The following is a 19,525-nucleotide window of genomic DNA, read 5'->3' as shown; positions in this document are numbered from 1 at the left end:
ACTCGGTTTTGGGAAGCAGGAGCAGGAAACCTGCTCTCGCTTCAGAAACTGAAGCAGAATTGACTTTGCACAAGGGGAGCTGCATGTTAGCAGCTCCCCTTGTGCAAAAGCAATACCGACACCCGCAGGAGGTGGGGAGCTGGCCAGACTGTTGGGGCATTGGGCCCCCCCACAGTTCCCAACGCAAAGGGCTGGCCCGGGGGGATGTGGTCCCCAGGGCCAGAAGTGGCCTGGAGGGGGCAAGCAGCCCCCTCCCGTTTTTTTTTTTTTTTTTAATGGCCGGTCCCCAGGGGATGGGGTCCCCAGGGCCAATAGTGGCCTGAGGCGGGGGCAGTGGCCTGAGGAGGGGGGCCACATGCCCTCTAAATTTAAAAATAAAGGGTGGCCAGGCTGGGTGGATGGGGTTTCCGGGGCCAGAAGTGGCCTAGGCTAGGGGGGTCACACTGCCCCTCCCATTAGCACTTGCTCTTTGAGTGTGCTGTGTAACAGACCCTTTAGGGAATGTGCTGTTTCTCTTTTATAACACCAAACACACAAACCAGCGAGTGTAATGATGCTAAGGCAGAAGCCCAAATGGATGGACAGCTCAGTGTGAATAGAGCCTGCTGCAGAGACCACGTGTTCTAGCGCTCAGCCTTTCATCTTTTAACAGCAAGCAACTATGCTGCTACATCAGTTTGGCAATTTTAGACTTTAAACTACTGCTTAATTTGAGCCGGGGTCTATCATTAAGTGCCCCTGTTGCTTCATACTGCACTTTCCATTCTTTTTTCTGTACGCCTTGCTTCTTTCTGCAGCCTTGTTGTCTCTTTCTGCACCCGTCTTCCTTCTTTCTGTACCTTTCTTGCCTGTTTCTGTATCTTATTTGCCCCTTTCTGCACTTTTCTTGCTTCTTTCTACACCTCTGTTGCTTCTATCAGCAATTATCTTGTTTCTTTTCACACTTCTCTTTCCTCTTTCTGCTCCCCTGTTGCTTCATTCTGCATTTCCTATGCTTCTTTCTGCACCTGTCTTGCTTCTTTCTGCACCCCTGTTGTCTCTTTATGTACCTCTCTTGCCTCTTTTTGCACATTTCTTGTCTTTTTTATCAGTTCTCTTGCCTCTTTCTGCACCTCTGTTGCTTTTGTCTCACTTCTCTTACCTCTTTCTGTACCTCTGTTACTTCATTCTGCATTTTGTATGCTTCTTTCTGCATCTGACTTGTTTCTTTCTGCAACCCTGTTGTCTCTTCCTGCACTCTTCTCTCTTCCTGTACCTCTCTTGCCTGTTTCTGTAGCTCACTTGCCTCTTTCTGCACTTTTCTTGCTTCTTTCTACACCTCTGTTGCTTTTTTCAGCAATTCTCTTGCCTCTTTCGGCAGTTTTCTCACCTGTTTCTGCACCCCTCTTGCCTCTTTCTACACCTGTCTTCCTTCTCTGTGCAACTCTGTAGCCTCTTTCTACACCTCTCTTCCCTCTTTCTGCACCACTCTTGCCTCTTTTTGTACCTCTGTTGCTTCTTTCAGCACTTCTCTCGACTCTTTTTGCAACCACCGTGCCTCTTTCAGTACCTCTGCTGCTTCTTTCTGCACTTCTCTTCCTTCTTTCTGCACTCCTCTTGCCTACTTCATCACCTTCTTTCTTTCTACACTTCTATTGGTTCTTTCTGCACTGCTCTTGCCTCTTTCTGCATCCCTCATGCATCTTTGAGCACCTCTTTTGCTTCTTTCTTCACGTCTCTCTCTTCTTTATGCACCTCTCCTTCCTCTTTGTGCACCTCTGATGCTTCTTTATGCACTTCTATTGCTTATTTCTGCATCTCTCTTGCTCCCATGCCTCTTTCAGCACATCTGCTGCTTTTTTCTGCACCTCTTGACTCTTTAGCAACTCTGTTACTTCTTTCTGCACTTCTCTTCCTTCTTTCTGTATCCCTCTTGCTACTTTCTGCACCGTACTTGCCTCTTTGAGCACCTCTGTTGCTTTTTTCTACAGATCTCCTGCCTCTTTCTGCACCCCTCTGTTCTCTTTCTGTACCTCTCTTGCATATTTCTGCACCTCTCTTGCCTCTTTCTCTACCCATGTTCCCTCTTTCTGCACCTTTCCTGCCTATTGCCTCTTTCTGTACCTCTATTGCCTCTGTCTGCCCTTTTCTTGCCTCTTTCTGCACCCCTTTTGCTTCTTTCTGCACCTCTGATGCTTCTTTCTACACTTCTATTGCCTCTTTCTGCACCTCTTATGCTTCTTTCTGCACCTCAAATACCTCTTTCAGCACCTCTGTAGCTTTTTTCTGCACATCTCTTGCCTCATTCAGCACCCTTCTTTTTATTTCTGCACTTCTCTTACCTCTATCTGTACCCCTGTTCCCTCTTTCTGTACCGCCCCTGCCTATTTCTGCACCTTTCTCACCTCTTTCTGTAACTCTGTTGCCTCTTCCTGAACTTTTCTTGCTCTTTTTGTACCCTTTGCTCCTCTTTCAGCACCCCTGTTACTTGTTTCAGCACTTCTCTTCCTTCTTTCGGTACCCCTCCTGCCTCTTTCTGTACCTCTCTTGTCTCTTTGTGTACCGCTCCTACCTTTTACTGTACCCCCTTTTGACTCTAGCTCTATCCTCTTCCCTCTTTCTGCACTGCTCTTGCTTCTTTCTACACCCACTTGCCTCTTTCTGCCCTTCTCTTGCTTCTTTCTTTACCTCTCTTGCTACTTTCAGTAATTCTCTTGCCTCTTTCTGCACTTTTCTTCCTTCTTTCTGCACCCCTGCTGCCTCATTCTGTACCTCTCGTGCCTATTTGAGCGCCTCTCCTACCTCTTTCAGTAGCCCTCTTGCCTTCTTTTGCACCTCTGTTGATTCTTTCTGCACTGCTCCTGCACTCTTGCTTCTTTCTACACCCACTTGCCTCTTCCTGCACTTCTCTTGCTTCTTTCTACACACTTGTTGCTACTTTAAGTAATTATCTTGCCTCTTTCTGCATTTCTCTTGCTCATTTCTGCATTTTTCTTGCGTCTTTATGCTCCTCTTTTTCCTCTTTCTGGACCTCTCATGACTCTTTCCGCACCTTTCTTGCCTCTTTCTGTCCTTTACTTGCTTCTTTATGCAACCCTCTTACCTTTTTGGCACCTCTGTTGCTTTCTTCTACACTTCTCTTGCCTGCTTGTGCACCTCTGAGTTAGAGGTAGTTTTAATCCCACTGCCCTACTATGTACTAGGTCCTTATAGGGGAAGTCATGCCAATCACACCCCAACCCATAGTGCACCCTAGTGTATGTAGGTGTTTTCACTGTTTTCACTGTATTCTAAGGGGCAGATTTAAAAGCCCCATGCACCGCCGGGGCATCACGTTGCATGATGCATCGGTGGTGCAGCCTGCTAAAGGATATTTACAAGCACAGGTAAAGTCATCCTGCCTGTGCTTGTAAATATAGCTGTTGTTGACTTTGCTTGTTAGGGGCGAGACATGGGTGTTGCTGTGTGTGTTCCCACGCAACACCCATGTTCACTGATGTATTTCAAGATATACGAGAAATTGTAAAGCTGGAAATGCGTCAGTTTGCTACGCCACCTTAGGGGTGGCATAGCCGAGTGAAATGAGGAGAAATGTTTTTATTTCTCCTCGTTTTTATCTCTTTCAATGCGTGCTGCATTCTACAGCACGTATTGAAAGAGGAAAATGCCTGCAGTGATTTATTTTGTGCAGGAAGGGGCCCCTTCCTTCACAAAAGCAATCTCCCCATGGAGCAGGCATCCTTGCACCAAGGTGCAAGGGTGCCTGTGCCGGCGCATGGCAGCTGTTTCTGCGCCAGCACAGGGGAGAGCACAGGAATGCAACACATTATTGTAAATATGTCGCATTCCTGTGCTCTGAAAGTAGATCTGCCCCCAAGTGTCTTTCAGCATAGAACTGGCTCTAGGCCTGGTTGGTCAGAGTCAGTTACCACCACTACCAATCAACAAAAAGTTGGGGGCATAGGATGACTTTGCAACAAGTCCTCTTTCTGCACCTATGTTGGTTCTTTCTGCATATCTCTTGCTTCTTTCTGTACTTTTCTTCATCTTTCTGGACGTCTGTTGCCTCTTTCTTCATTTCTCTTGCTTCTTTCGGTCCTACCTCTGTAGGCATAGTTAGACATTAGCATTTAAAAAGACTTTGAAATTCAATGAAAAAACATACGTTGCAGGGATGGTATAGTTAAAAATTAGCATAAAAAAACCTTAGAAATGCACTGAAAAAAACACAGGTTTCAGGGACGTTATAGTTAAAAATTAGCATTTAAAAAACCTTTGAACTTCACTGAAAAAACCACAGGTTTCAGGGACGTTATAGTTAGTTGGACATTTCACTAGTACAAAACCAGAGAAATTGGGCTTTTATAGTTAGTTAAGCTAACTCTCACCCCTGCAATGCACTGCTGGTGACCACACATAATATATCATTTATGACATGGTCAGTGACACCACTGATGACATCTCAAATTACCTCACTGATGACATCACTGATGACATCATCCACATGAAAATCTGATGCACCTCCTCACACCCTAATATAGCCTTTGATCACTCACTCTAAAATACAGACTATAATTTTTGAAACCATAGACACACCAATCGCAGTTACTACATACCCACTCACTGATTCCTAGGTCTATACAAATAGCCACTCATTTACCCATACAGTCACCCATACATGCAGTCATTCACCAGTATAGTACTACCATATGCACTACACCTATACAGACACTCACACACTGTCACTCATCCATAGAGCTACTCACACACCTAGTCATACAAAGAATCAATCATACTCCCATTTACTCACATATACAGTTATAAACACTCCACCTCACTTATTCATACAGAAACTAACACAGACTCTTATACAATCACTGATACAAGGACACACTCATCCATACAGCCACTCTCGCAATCACTCATTCTCACACATAGTCATTTATATACTCCAATACTCACATATACTGCCTTTTTCATATGTAGTTACTCACACATGTACCACTGGTACATCCATTCACTCACCAACACACACATACACACACCCATTCAGCCCTTCCCAGATATATTCTTGAACCCATACACCCCCCACACAGACACTCAGGCACCCATACAGACACTCAGAGAACCAATCAATAACCCATATAGACACTCATGTAGATAATCACCAACTCATGCAGCTGCTTAAACACCAACTGACAGACTGATACAGACATCCACACAGTTTAGTCACTAACCCGTGTATTCAGTTAGACACGTTTAATCACACACTTATACAATCAGTCTTACATAATGCATGGGTTAGTGACTAAACTGTGTGAATGTCTTTATTAGTCTGTTAGTTGGTGTGCAAGCGGATGCATGGCTTGGTGAGTAGCTACATGACTGCATATGGAAACAGCAGTATGGGTGGGTGATTGTGTATATGGGTGTGTTAGTGAGTGAATGGATGTCTCAGTGGTGCATGTGTTTGTAACTACATATGTTTTAAAGCAGTATATTTGAGTGTTGGAGTATATTAATGACTTTATGTGAGACTGGATGATTGCAAGAATATCTGTATGGATGAGCGGGTGTTTTTATGAGTGATTGTTTAAGAGAGTAAGTATATGTTAGTATCTGTATAAATAAGTGTGGTGGTGTGTGTATGATTGTATAAGCAAGGAAATGGATGTGTGATAGTTTCTTTGCATGACTGACCAGGTGTATGAGTAACTCTTTGGGTGAGTGGCAGTGTGTGAGTGTCTATATTGGTGTATGAGTGGATATATCAGTGGCTGTATAGATGAATGACTGTGTGTGTGAGTGACTGAATGGGTTAATGGGTGTGTAGACATATGAATCACTGAGCAGGTGTGTACTAACTGCTATTGATCTGTCTAAGGTTTCGATATTGGTGGTCTGTATTTTAGAGTGGGTGTATGAAAGGTTTTATCAGGGTAGGAGGTTTATCAGAAGAGGTGCATCAGATGATCACATGGATGATGTCGATAGAAATGTCATCAGTGATGTCATTTGAGATGTCATCAATGATGTCATGAGTGATGTCACCGAGCATGTCATGAGTGATGTAATATGTGACATCATCAGCAATGCATTGCGGGGGCGCGAGTTATAGTTAGGTCTACTAACTATAATGGCTGAATTTGTATGGTTTGTACGAGTGAAACCTCCAACTAAGTATAACGTCCCTGAAACCTGTGGTTTTTTCAGTGAATTTCTAAGGTTTTTTAAATGCTAATTTCTAGCTATAACGCCCCTGAAACCTATGTTTTTTTTGTGAATTTCAAAGGTTTTTTAAATGTTAATTTCTAAGTATAACATCCCTGAAACTGATGTTTTTTTCAGTGAATTTCTAAGGTTTTTTAAATACTACTTTCTAACTATGCCTACAAAGATAGGACATGTGAAAGAAAGAGAAAGAAAAGCACAGAAAGAAGGAAGACTAATGCAGAAAGAGGAAACAGAAGTCCAGAAAGACAAAGACAAGTGCAGGAAGAAGAAGAGATGTGCAGAAAGAACCAACAGAAGAGCAGAAACTCCTCCTGTGCCCCCAACTTTTTGCTGATGGGTACTGATGGTAACTGACTTTGACTAACCAGGCCTACAGCCAGTGCTATGCTAAGAGACATGTAGAATACAGTGAAAACACCTACATGCACTTGGGAACACTATGCGTTGGGGTACCCCTGTGATTAGTATGACCTCCTCTGTATTTGCCATGACTTAATGCCTTGGTCATTGCATGATTACATGAGTAGTGACTGGATGATAAGAGTGCTACAAGGAGAGTGCATGGTGATTTTATAAATGCTTGGGTTTTGGCGCCGTGATTGGATAGGCACATAGGATTGGCTGGGTGATCGGAGGACTGCATAGATAGTACCAGGGAGATTACTGGAATATATAGTTAGTCATGAAGGTATTGCAGCAGTGCATGTGTTAGTGACTGGGTCATCATTGCATGAGTACAGGGGTACTGGGTGGAAAATTAGAGTAGTGCAAGGAGAGTTCGTGATGAATTTATAATGCTTGGGTAGTGGAGGAGTGGTGGAGGTAGTGGCTTGGTGACTGGAGGAGTGCACAGGGAGTGACAGTGTTATTGCGGGACTGCATGTGTACTACCTGGGGAATTGAAGGAGCAAATGAGAAGTGTGTAAGTTGGTACAGGACTCTATGGGTGGGGTATATGGGATTATAACAGTGATCAGTTAGTGCCTGGTTCATTGCATGAGTACATAGCTACTGACTGAAAGATTAGAATACTGCAAGGAGAGTGCCTGAGTGAATTTATAAGTGCTTGGGTATTGTGGAGTGTATGGATTAGTACATGGTAGTGGCTGGGTGACTAGAGGACTGCAAGGGGAGTGACAGGCTGATTGCTGGACTGCATGGGTACTCCCAGGGGAATTGATGGAGCGAATGAGAAGTGTATAGGTGGTTAGAGGACTGCATGGGTAGTACACAGAGATTGTAACAGTGCATGTGTTAGTGCCTCGATCATTGCATGACTACATGGGTATTGCATGGATGAATAGAGTACTGCGAGGAGAGTGCATGGTAAATTTATAAGTGCTTGGGTTTTGGGGGAGTGATTGGATAAGGACATAGGACTGGACGGGTGATTGGAGGACTACATAGGTAGTACCAGGGAGATTACTGGGCTGCATAGGTAGTCCTCAATGGATTGCAGCAGTGCATGTGTTAGTGACTGGGTCATTGCATGAGTATTTGGGTAGTGCCTGGATGATTAGAGTGCCGCTGGGACAGTGCATAGTGATTGTTTAAATGCTTGGGTTTTGGTGGAGTGATTGGATAAGGGTGATTGAAGGAGTGCATGGGTACTGACAGGGCAATGGTTCGACTGCATGGGTAGTGCTCAGGGTATTGTAGCAGTGAATGAGTCAGTGCAAGGGTCATTGCATGAGTGCATCGGTACTGACTGGATGATTAGATTACTTCAAGGAGAGTGCATGGTGAATTTATAAGTGCTTGGGTTTTGACGGAGTGATTGTATAAGTACACACATGTCACATCAGTCCGCACCCTTTCTTCACCACTGTGCAAATGCGCCCCCCTGGCAAGTTTTAAGTTGGGGGGTTGATTTGCCTTGAATCTTGAGGATCCATGGGTGCCAACTAGCCCACCAGGTACCTCCAGTAAGCTCCACAGAGCTGTGTTGCAGAGAATTGGTCCGAGGCCACGCCTCTTTTTTCACCTCTCTGCAATGCAACTCTGCTGTGCTTACTGAAAATACCAGGTGGGCTAATTGACCCCCAGGGACCCTCAGGGTTCAAGGGGACTTAATTTCCCAATGCCAGAATTTATTTTGATGTATTTTTGTGGGCACCCCAGGACACTGCAGGAGGTGGCCCTGGAGGTGGTGGTCCCCAGGGCCACCCAGGGCTCCAGTGTGATTGAAGCCCCAGGGAGGTGGTTGTTCCCGGGGCTCAGGGGTCCGTACAGGACTCCCGCATTATTAGTGCCCCGGGAGGTGGAAGTCCCCAGTGGGTGTGTCCCCACACAGGTTTATTTTTTCCAAATAGAAGCCCCAGGGGATGGCGGTCCCCAGGGCAGCAGGGGGGGTTGTGTGCCCACACCAATATTTCACAAAAGCCCTCGGGGTGGCGGTCCCCTTCACTCCCTGTCGGGTTTTTCATTTCTTTTTTCTGGGGGGGTGAGTCCTTACAGCCGGACATTGTCTTGCTTCCCTCAGCAGATGGTATTCATGAAAAAAAGTTGTTGTTTTCATGGGTTGCGTGTTGGAGAACTGGGCCTTATGGGCCTGGCAGCGCAGGGTACGCCTTAAATACCCAAGTTCACCTTTCTTGTCGGACAGAGACACAAGACACTCTGTTAGGCGTACAAAACCAGGTTTCTTAGCTGCAGCTAAGCACAGTTGTCCCAGAAGTACAGAGTAGGTTCTCAGGAGACTGCCACTTTCTTCTATGGCACACAATCTTTTATAGCACACATATTTACAACGTATACTCCCAATACATACAAAGCTAGCCAATAGGAAAAGTTGGAAAACAAACTATCAGGTGTCCCAAATAAGCCCTTCTTTCAGACCCTGTGTGTCACCCATCCCCACAAGTTAATCAGTGCTAGTGCCTACAATCCAATTTGCAGGTGGCAGGACGTATTTGTGTGTCTCAAAGGATGGTTATGTAACAAGAGAATACAAGGAGAAAATAGTGAAGGCCAGTCGGATAATTTAAAGTAAGGAAAGAAAAGGGGAAGCCAAATTGTCAGTCGAGACAGGGATCAATCAACCCAGACATGGATTAGTGAACTCGGCCAGACCCTGACATTGGTTTTGTAAACAAGGGCAGGGGGTTACTTTTCAACAGAAGAGACACGTAGCAGCTGGAAAAGGCAAAAACACTCCGTTCGCCGTGCTGCCTGAGTGAGGGCAACACAAAATGGCGACGGGACACAAAATGGCTGCCAAATACGGGATGAAGTCGAAAACCGAAGAACCTCAGACCCTCCTTTTGCCTTTACTCAGGCAAAACACAAAGGACTCAAGTTAATCTGAGTCAATGTCAATGGCCATGAGGTCGTCGAGCTGTTGCTGAAACATCATTTTAATGCTCTCTTTTTTCTGTGACACAGGCATTGGGACTTCGAACCAGCGGGGGACCCCACATCAATTAAAGGCAGGTCGACGGGGACAATAAAGATCAGACAAGAGAGGAAAACCTGCCCTGTATGGTCTAATACAGGGGTACTCATAGTACGGCCCGCGGGCCGGTGGCGGCCCGGCAAGCCTTCCTTGGCGGCCCGCGGACCTTTCTGCATTGTACCTGTGTTTTCTTTTGTTTTTTTTTTTAGTGTCAGCACCGCCGGTTGCCGAGAAACTCTGCTCTAAGAGGGTCCGGCAATTCCAGGGCGATTCCAGCAATAGTCACAGTGGAGCTGCAGGGGCCTAAGAAGAGGTGAAATAGATTAAGGGCTCATTAACATGTAAATGGTCTTTTTAAAGACCTGTGAAGTATTCTGGTGCGGCTGTGTGTGCCTGGAAGCTGTCTCATCCCAGGCTAACACACGCTCGGGTGAGGTGACAGAAGACAGCAGGGAGGGAGACAGAAGGATAAGGGAATTGCCGGACCCCCATAGAGCAGAGTTTCTCGGCAACACACTAGATACGTTTGCAAATAAAATTAGTCAATTCGCCAAGGCCAGGCATATAGACGTTGTCAATGTTCAAATTATGTTGAAACCTGTAAATTATGCAACATGTTCGATTATGTGGCAAATAGAGAAAATCCATAGGTATGCCGAGTACACAACATGCAATGTATAGCACAGAGTACATATTCAGTGAACAATGTGCAAAACAAGCGCATTGCACACAGCACAGACTGAGAACAAGGGACAGCCAACACATACTGGGCCTCATTTATGAGCCCTTGCGTCAGTTTTGCGCTGCGGATGCGTCACTTTTTGTGACGCATCGGCAGCGTAAAACATGCGCCTTGTTGCTCCATATTTAAAAAGTGACGCATCTAGGTAGATGCGTCACTTTTTAAACCCCTGCGCCACATTATACCTGCGTCAGGTATAATGTATGCAGAGGGGGCGTTCCCCCGCAAAAAGCCTCGTAAAAGTGACGCAGTGAAATCTATGAGATTTCACTGCGTCACTTTTAGGATGCGGTTGCGTCAAAATCTTGCGCCTGCCTCACATCAGGCGTAAGACTGACGCAAGCCCTTTCACATGGGGCTTTCCCCATGTGAAAGGATGCATTGCTGGAGTTGCGTCACTTTTGTGACACACTCCAGTAATGCGTCACTTTTGCGCTTACAGATGCGTCAGAAATACTGACGTATCTGTAAGTCCTTGCGACATGATGCGTCATACAATAAATATGACGCATCATTAATGTCGCAAGGAGTGCGCAGTGAAAAGTGACGCATCGCTGTTTTCACGCAGCGATGCGTCACTTTTCATAAATGAGGCCCACTGTGCCTCCAGATGTACAGATGACAGCACACGAAGACCATGACACACAAAGGCACATTCAGAATCCAAGGTCCAGAGAATGAAACACATGCCGACGTATGGGATTCATAACAAGCCTGCCTCACAGTAATGGCACAGCACCATGAACAGTGTTTGCGGCACGTGCTATACATCCCATGTTTCAGAGGTCCGAGCACACGATGAATGCTCAGATCAGGGGACACATCGAATGGTACACTGCACAGGAGGCAGTGTACACCCTGCAGACCCCAGGATACGAAGTGCATACTGAAGGAGGGAGACAGAGGGAGGGAGACAGTGACAGACAGAGGGAGGGAGGGAGACGGAGACAAAGACAGACAGATAGTTGGGAAAGAGACAGAGAGAGGGAGGGAGACGGAGAGGGAGATAGAGAGAGGGAGGGAGACGGAGAGAGAGGGAGATAGAGAGAGGGAGGGAGATAGAGAGAGGGAGGGAGATAGAGAGAGGCAGAGAGGGAGGGAGAGAGACAGAGGGAGGGAGAGAGACAGAGGGAGGGAGAGAGACAGAGGGAGGGTGGGAGACAGAGGGAGAGAGAGAGAGACAGACGGAGGGAGGGAGACAAAGGGAGGGAGGGAGACAGAGAGAGGGAGGGAGACAGAGGGAGGGAGGGAGACAGAGGGAGGGAGGGAGGGAGACAGAGAGAGGGAGACAAAGGGAGGGAGGGAGACAGAGGGAGGGAGGAAGGGAGACAGAGGGAGGGAGGAAGGGAGACAGAGGGAGGGAGGGAGACAGACGGAGGGAGGGAGGGAGGGAGACAGACGGAGGGAGGGAGGGAGACAGACGGAGGGAGGGAGACAGATGGAGGGAGGGAGGGAGACAGAGAGGGAGGGAGGGAGGGAGACAGAGAGGGAGGGAGGGAGACAGAGGGAGGGAGAGAGACAGATGGAGGGAGGGAGACAAAGGGAGGGATGGAGACCGAGGGAGGGAGGGAGAGACAGACATACAGGGAGGGAGACAGAGAGAGGGAGACAGAGGGAGGGAGGGAGAGGGAGGAAGGGAGGGAGACAGAGGGAGGGAGGGAGACAGAGAGAAGGAGGGAGACAGAGGGAGGGAGGGAGGGAGAGAGAGGGAGGGAGGGAGGGAGGGATAGAGAGAGGACGAGACAGATGGAGGGTGAGACAGATGGAGGGGGAGACAGAGGGAGGGAGAGACAGAGGGAGGGAGGGAGAGGGAGACAGAGGGAGGGAGACAGACAGAGGGAGGGAGACAGACAGAGGGAGGGAGGGAGACAGAGGGAGGGAGGGAAACAGAGACAGACAGTTGGGAGGGAGACAGAGAGAGGGAGGGAGACGGAGAGAGAGGGAGACAGTTGGGAGGGAGACAGAGAGAGGGAGGGAGACAGAGAGAGGGAGGGAGACAAGAGGGAGACAGACAGACAGACAGAGGGCAGAGAGAGGGAGGGAGACAGAGAGAGGGAGATAGAGAGAGGGAGGGAGACAAGAGGGAGACAGACAGACAGACAGAGGGCAGACAGAGGGGGAGAGAGAGAGAGAGAGGAAAAAAAAATATGCCATGACTGGTGGCTCAGTGGACGAAAGCATCGGCTGCAGGGGCCTGTGTTCAACCTCATGGTCACAGTTTTTTTTTTTTGCTCTAGCCCGGTAGCCCGGCCCACCTCCCCCATTGACCTCTCCCCCACCAGTGCGGCCCTCGGCCACAAACCACACTGTAAATTTGGCCCCCGAGATAAAGTTTGTGAGTACCCATGGTCTAATAGATGGCCTCAACGAGGTCCACTATATTATGTGACGTACCCAGAACCCATGAGGGACACTTCAAAAATACATTGGCTCCGATTTATCAAAATTATTTTTTATTTTAAAGTTCATTTTCTTGTAAATAGGTTGAAACAATCCAATGAATAAATATGTACATACATATAAGAAAGAGCAGCAAAGCAAAATTAACAGTGGTTTTTACTCCACACTATCATACCAATTACACACATACTTAGACATTCACACATCACACAACACTGTGCAGGGATGGTCTTTGATGGAATGGAGACCGATGGTTGGGTATCCTGGTTGGTTCTGTAAGTTCCAGGATAGGAACAGATGCCAACGCGCGTTTCGGTGTGCGGCCCCGTCCGGGGCTATACCTTCATCAGGGCAAAGTGAAGTGGAGCAAATGGAACCACAAAGGAGGTGAATAATCTGCATAAAACAATATATTAAAAACATAGTTTCAGAAAGCATCCTTACACGGGTTCGGGGCACATTAATATCGAATAATTAGTGACTACAGGGATGATGACATCCTGATTGCCCAACGGTAATAACTAGGCCAACAAACAAAAATTAAACTAATAAGACAACATACGCATATATACATATTTCAAGTGAACAAAAATAACAGATTAAACACAGAACAAGGTACAGACAAGGGGTGCAAAACAGAAAACAGAACGTGCAGTTTAAGAGTAGCTACAACTTTTATGTCCTATATTTTACCTGTTACTACTGAGCTAGACTAGCTTCAAGTAGAGAAATCTTCTCGTTCAAGGTTAGTTCTATCTGTTTAACCCGAGTGTGCCAGGGCATCAAGATCTTTTAACATCTGTGGGGATAGGGTAATAAGAATATTTGAACATCATAAGTACTCGCCCATAGGAATAGTTTTATATTGTGCACATGGGGGGAGAGAGGGCCCTTTATTATTAAGAGTCAAATCATACCTGTGGAAAAATCGAATATTTCACCCGGGGATAGGTAAAAAGACTGGACCTGCTGTAGACGACTATGCGAAGAAGCTGATAGTTCCCTAAGGAAGGAGGAAGTAGGGATAGATAATCTGAACTGACAGGGTAGGGGGTTCTGCAACATAGAGTGACGGTCCCACCATATCAAAGGGGTAACATGTACCTGGTAAAGCAGGGAACAGCTCCGTAGATTGGGTTCTGTTTTTCATGAAAAATTACATGTACTGGTGTGCACGCACAACGCCGGCTGGCAAACAGCTGATACAAGCCCTAGAAGAAAGTTCGAACTTCTTAGTTACTAGTACATATAAGTAAAATGATTTCATAACTAGTCCCAGGGTTAAAACATTCCTGGTATAAAGGATCCAGTTCTAAATGGAGACTTTCTTGAGGTAAATGGGACGTATAACGGGGAATACATGCAGGTATCCTTACCAGGTAAGGGACCTTTTCCTCTTTCGAGAAAAACTTCATCTCGTGACGCAGGGTTTCCTTTAAAGATAGGGAAAGACAGAGGATATGTAATCTGTAAATAAATACATATTGACGGGTATCAGGGAGGTTGAGATTATGTCGTTCTAGAGGGATAAGAGGGACGCATAAAGGGGAATAAAGGCAGGCGTCCTTACCAGGTAAAACGTCTTTTCCCCTTTCAAAAAAGAACGGCTTATTCGTAACACAGGGTTTCCTTAGAGGATAGGAAGAGGCAGGGGAGACGCAATCTATGGACAAAGACATAATGACGGAAGTATCGTTTAGGCTCAGTTCACATAATAAGCTCGGATTGTTAATTAGAGCTGCGGAACATCAGGGCACGATAGATGGCATAGTCATACCTGAGGAAATGATGTCTAGAGCGCATCCGGTCGGCGGCGGCGGCAACACACACGGGGGCAGAGAATCAGCAGTGGAAATGCGGTGGGATGGCTGGACTGTTGCCTTGAGGCACAGGGTCAGACTGATTTGCATATGGCCATGTCTGAACTGGGGTGGCTGAGTGAGCTAAAGAATGGTGATGGATTAAACTCAGATCAGTTGACTGGGGGTGAGTGTTTGATTTGCTCAAACGCTCCGTCCATCATCCCCTTTGGTATTGCTTTGTTCTCCCTAAGTTGGCAGGGTTTGCTCAGACGTGAGTCCCTTGCTCACTTGGCCACTGGATGCAAGATAGCCTGGCTGATGAGGATTATTAATCCGAAACCAGTCCCCGGATGCTTGTTTCCGATCCAGAGAAGACATGGCTTGGCAGTTCAGGCTGGGCTGTTCCCATGAGGCATAGGGTCAAACTGATTGCATATTGCAGTTGACTGGGGGTAAGTGTTTGATTTGCTCAAATGCTCCGTCCATCATCCCATTTTGTATCGCATTGTTCGCCCTCAGTTGGCAGGGTTCAAGATAGCCTGGCTGATGAGGATTATGAATCCAAAACCAGTCCCAGGATGCTTGTTTCCGGTCCAGGGAAGACATGGCTTGGCAGTTCGGGCTGGACTGTTCCCATGAGGCACAGGGTCAGACTGATTTGCATATGGCCATGTCTAAACTGGGGTGGCTGAGTGAGCTAAAGAATGGTGATGGATTAAACTCAGATCAGTTGACTGGGGGTGAGTGTTTGATTTGCTCAAACGCTCCGTCCATCATCCCTTTTGTATCGCTTTGTTCAACCTAAGTTGGCAGGGTATGCTCAGACGTAAGTCCCTTGCTCACTTGGCCACTGGATTCAAGATAGCCTGCCTGATGAGGATTATGTATCCGAAACCGGTCCCAGGATGCTTGTTTCCAGTCTAGGGAAGACAACACTTGGCAGTTCGGGCTGGACTGTTCCCATGAGGCACAGGGTCAGACTGATTTGCATATGGCCATGTCTGAACTGGGGTCACTGAGTGGGCTAAAGAATGGTGATGGATTGAACTCAGATCAGTTGACTGGGGGTGAGTGTTTGATTTGCTCAAACGCTCCATCCATCATCCCCTTTTGTATCGCTTTGTTCGCCCTAAGTTGGCAGGGTATGCTCAGACGTGAGTCCCTTGCTCACTTTGCCACTGGATTCAAGATAGCCTGGCTGATGAGGATTATGAATCCGAAAACGGTCCCAGGATGCTTGTTTCCGGTCCAGGAAAGACATAGCTTGGCAGTTCGGGCTGGACTGTTGCCATGAGGCACAGGGTCAGACTGATTTGCATATGGCCATGTCTGAACTGGGGTGGCTGAGTGAGCTAAAGAATGGTGATGGATTAAACTCAGATCAGTTGACTGGGGGTGAGTGTTTGATTTGCTCAAATGCTCCCTCCATCATCCCCTTTTGTATCGCTTTGTTCGCCCTAAGTTGGCAGGGTTTGATCGGACGTGAGTCCCTTGCTCACTTGGCCACTGGATGCAAGATAGCCTGGCTGATGAGGATTATGAATCCGAAACCAGTCCCCGGATGCTTGTTTCCGGTCCAGAGAAGACATGGCTTGGCAGTTCGGGCTGGGCTGTTCCCATGAGGCACAGGGTCAGACTGATTTGCATATGGCCATGTCTGAACTGGGGTGGCTGAGTGAGCTAAAGAATGGTGATGGATTAAATTCAGATCAGTTGACTGGGGGTGAGTGTTTGATTTGCTCAAACGCTTCGCCCATCATCCCCTTTTGTATCACTTAATACCTTCCATCACCATGTGGACAGTAGTCCCCAAAACCATCCCATCCCAGACCAATCTCCTGTGCCCTGGTGTATAGGCTCAGAAATTACATGTAATTTAAAGATGGCTTGGTATACTGTAGGGGCATTATCAAGAATATAAATGCAGCAACTAGACCCGATCAGTTTACAGACTCCTCCACGATCTGCAAGGACAATGTCTAAAACCATCCTGTTCTGCAAAGTCATAAGGCGGTCCGCCTGAAGTTCGGCTGTTAGATTACTCAGGGCTACAGAAGTTACATTTATTGTAGCCTCAACAACACAAACTAACTGTCTAATACTTCTGCTATTGGCCATTGGGCCCCAGAAAGGAAGTAACACTTTGATAAAGTCACCTCCTTCTTGTCCTGCTGTGTCCTTAGAATCGAGAACCCCTCTGCCATATCTTGTTCTATGATGACCTGAAGGAGCAGTATATGTCGGAGGGAGAAGAAAAGCCACATAGCAAGTTCCTGAAAAGTAGGTGGGAAGCCACGTGTAGGCCCTGTCGTGACAGACAAAATATGTGCCTTTAGATGGCACTAACGGTGAAGAAATCTGAGGTGAATAAATGTATGTATGGGAACAAACACTCTTTTCCTGTTGGTTTTTAATATTTTGGCCATTTATCTGCAGACATAAATTACCTCAATGAGGTACGGTCCAAATTGGTGGGGATCTCCTTCGTCTAGCCTTATCTGTGAGGCTAGTGACATAACGAGTCACGTTCCAACCATCATACACTTGTTTCTCATCAACAGGAATCTTACCAATTTTGGCAATTCTAGCCATGGCCACTATTCCCTTTATCAAAGAACTATGACTAAAATCTGCTCCACCACCATATGGACCACCAGGAGGATATCGAGGTTGAGTCTGGTATGCATTGGAAAACATGGCTAAATAAGCAGAAGCGGAACCTTCGTGAGAAAATGGAAGGACTAAATATGGCTAAAGTTCAATTGTTCTTAATCGACCTAGGTCTTAAGTTGTACCGAGTCTTATCAGGTTCCGTTTGCTCTCGAAACAAAGTCTCTGAATTTGTTGTATTCAATCGCAAATGTGATGGTACAGCTTCTTGTAACATGTCGTCGTCTTCTTTTTCAGAGCTCGTTTGATCCAGACGTGCACTACTGAAAGGTACAAACCGAGGGACACTTTTGCTCTCACTATCACCTATACCCTTGCGGGCCCACTGGTCAAAAGGCAAAGGCAAAGGTACCCTTTTGCAGTGCACGCCATGAACCCAATTCCTCTTTCCGACGGCTTTTACTGCTTTACGTGTCGCCAATAAAACTTGCAGATGCGGCCCTCAACAAGGTTCCAAATTCTTTTTCCTCTGAACATTCTTCAGGCAATCCCAGTCTCCAGGTTGAATGGAATGACCTGCATCTGTGGAGGCCTCCGGCAAAGCGTTTTAAACCTGTTGGTGAAGAACACGCAATTTAGTGGTGAGGTCATGTAAGTAGTCAATCAACATAGGATACGGAATGTCAGAGTACTTTTTAGGTCGAGGGACTCCCCAGACGTTAGCTGGGTGCCCGAAAACGACCTCGTATGGGCTGAGTCCTAAACGAGAATGTAAAGTTGGTCTCGTAGATTAAAGTGCCAAAGGTAAAGCATCGGGCCAAGCAAGGCCTATTCTGGCTTGAATCTTTGCCAATTTGAGCTTGAGAGTACCATTATAGCACTCTACCGAACCTGCTGACTGAGGGTAGTTTGCCGCATGGAATTTCTGTCTAATACCAAGTCCTGCACACACCTTCTGCATAATTTGGCGTACAAATTCACTTCCATTGTCACTCCAGACAATTTGCGGCAAACCAAACCTCGGAAAGAATTCTTTCAAAAGGAATTTGGCAGTGGACACAGCAGCATTGTCCTTTAGGGGGTAGGCCTCTATCCATCTGGAAAAGGCACACACCACTACCAGAACATACTTAAGGTTATTACAACGTTCCATATGAATGTAATAAATTTGTAATACCTCAAAATGATAGTGGGGGGAGCAAAATGACCTGCCGGAGTTGGGGCTCAATTCCTGGATTATGCATCAAACAAACGATACAATGTTTCACCACATTCTGCGCACATTTAGGAATTCCTTCATTCTGCCATAATGGAGCCAGAAGTTTGCATATTCCTTTCGCACTGATGTGGGCTGGACCATACGCCATAGTAACTACAGGCAGTACACAGGCGTCTGGTAACAGCCAACGCTGATGTTCTGACAATTCCGTCCAACACCCTGTTGTGTCCAACATTCCCGTACTTTCTCTCCACTTACTCAATTCCTTCTCTGTAGCCTCTTCTTGAAACATTCTCACACTTTCTATTCTGTCCTCACACATTTCTCCTTCTCTGACCCATCTTGCAGGATCTGCAACACACATACGACTTGTAGCATCTGTCGCTGTTTCTTTTGCTACCTCGTTTGCAAAAGCATTCTCGCGGCCCACATCATCAGTGATCTTTTTATGTGCACTACACTTTACTATTGCTATTTGGGTAGGCAAAGCAAGTGATTCGAGAAGGTCAGTTACCAACTGACCATGCTGTATCTTAGTCCTATGGGAAGGAAAGAATCCTCTTTCCTTCCACAAACGATCAAAAGTATGAGCCACGCCAAAGGCATATTGGCTATCCATGTAAACATTCACTCTCTTTCCCTTAGCCAACACACACGCTCTCGTCAGGGTAATCAGTTCAGCTGGTTGGGCTGAATTCTGTGTAATGCGTGCTGTCTCCACTACTGTATACAAGGTGGTAACAGCATAGGCCGCAGTCGTCTCGCCATTAGGAAGCTTGGAACAAGACCCATCCACCCATAGGATCCTATCCGGGTCCACAAGTGGTGTGTCTTTTAAGTCTATTCTGCCTTTCGTTTCCTACTCTGTACAAAGAAAACAGGCATGCTGTTCTTGAGTGTCTTTCTCTTCTGGAATGGGTAATAGTTTTGCTGGATTCAAAGTATTACACCGCTTGATGTGTATATAGCTAGCCAAGAGCGTCAGCTCATACCCAGACAAGCGGGCACTCGTGAGATGTTGTGTTTTTGTTCTGTTCAAAAGAGTATCCACTGCATGTGGTACCATAACAACAAGAGCGTTATCCAGTACCAATCCAGCAGATTGACGAATGGAGATCGCTGCTGCTGCTCTAGCTCTGAGACAA

The sequence above is a fragment of the Lissotriton vulgaris genome, chromosome 3_1, assembly GCF_964263255.1.
Source record: "Lissotriton vulgaris chromosome 3_1, aLisVul1.2, whole genome shotgun sequence".
Taxonomy (NCBI): domain Eukaryota; kingdom Metazoa; phylum Chordata; class Amphibia; order Caudata; family Salamandridae; genus Lissotriton; species Lissotriton vulgaris.
Note: the sequence above shows the minus strand (reverse complement) of the source record.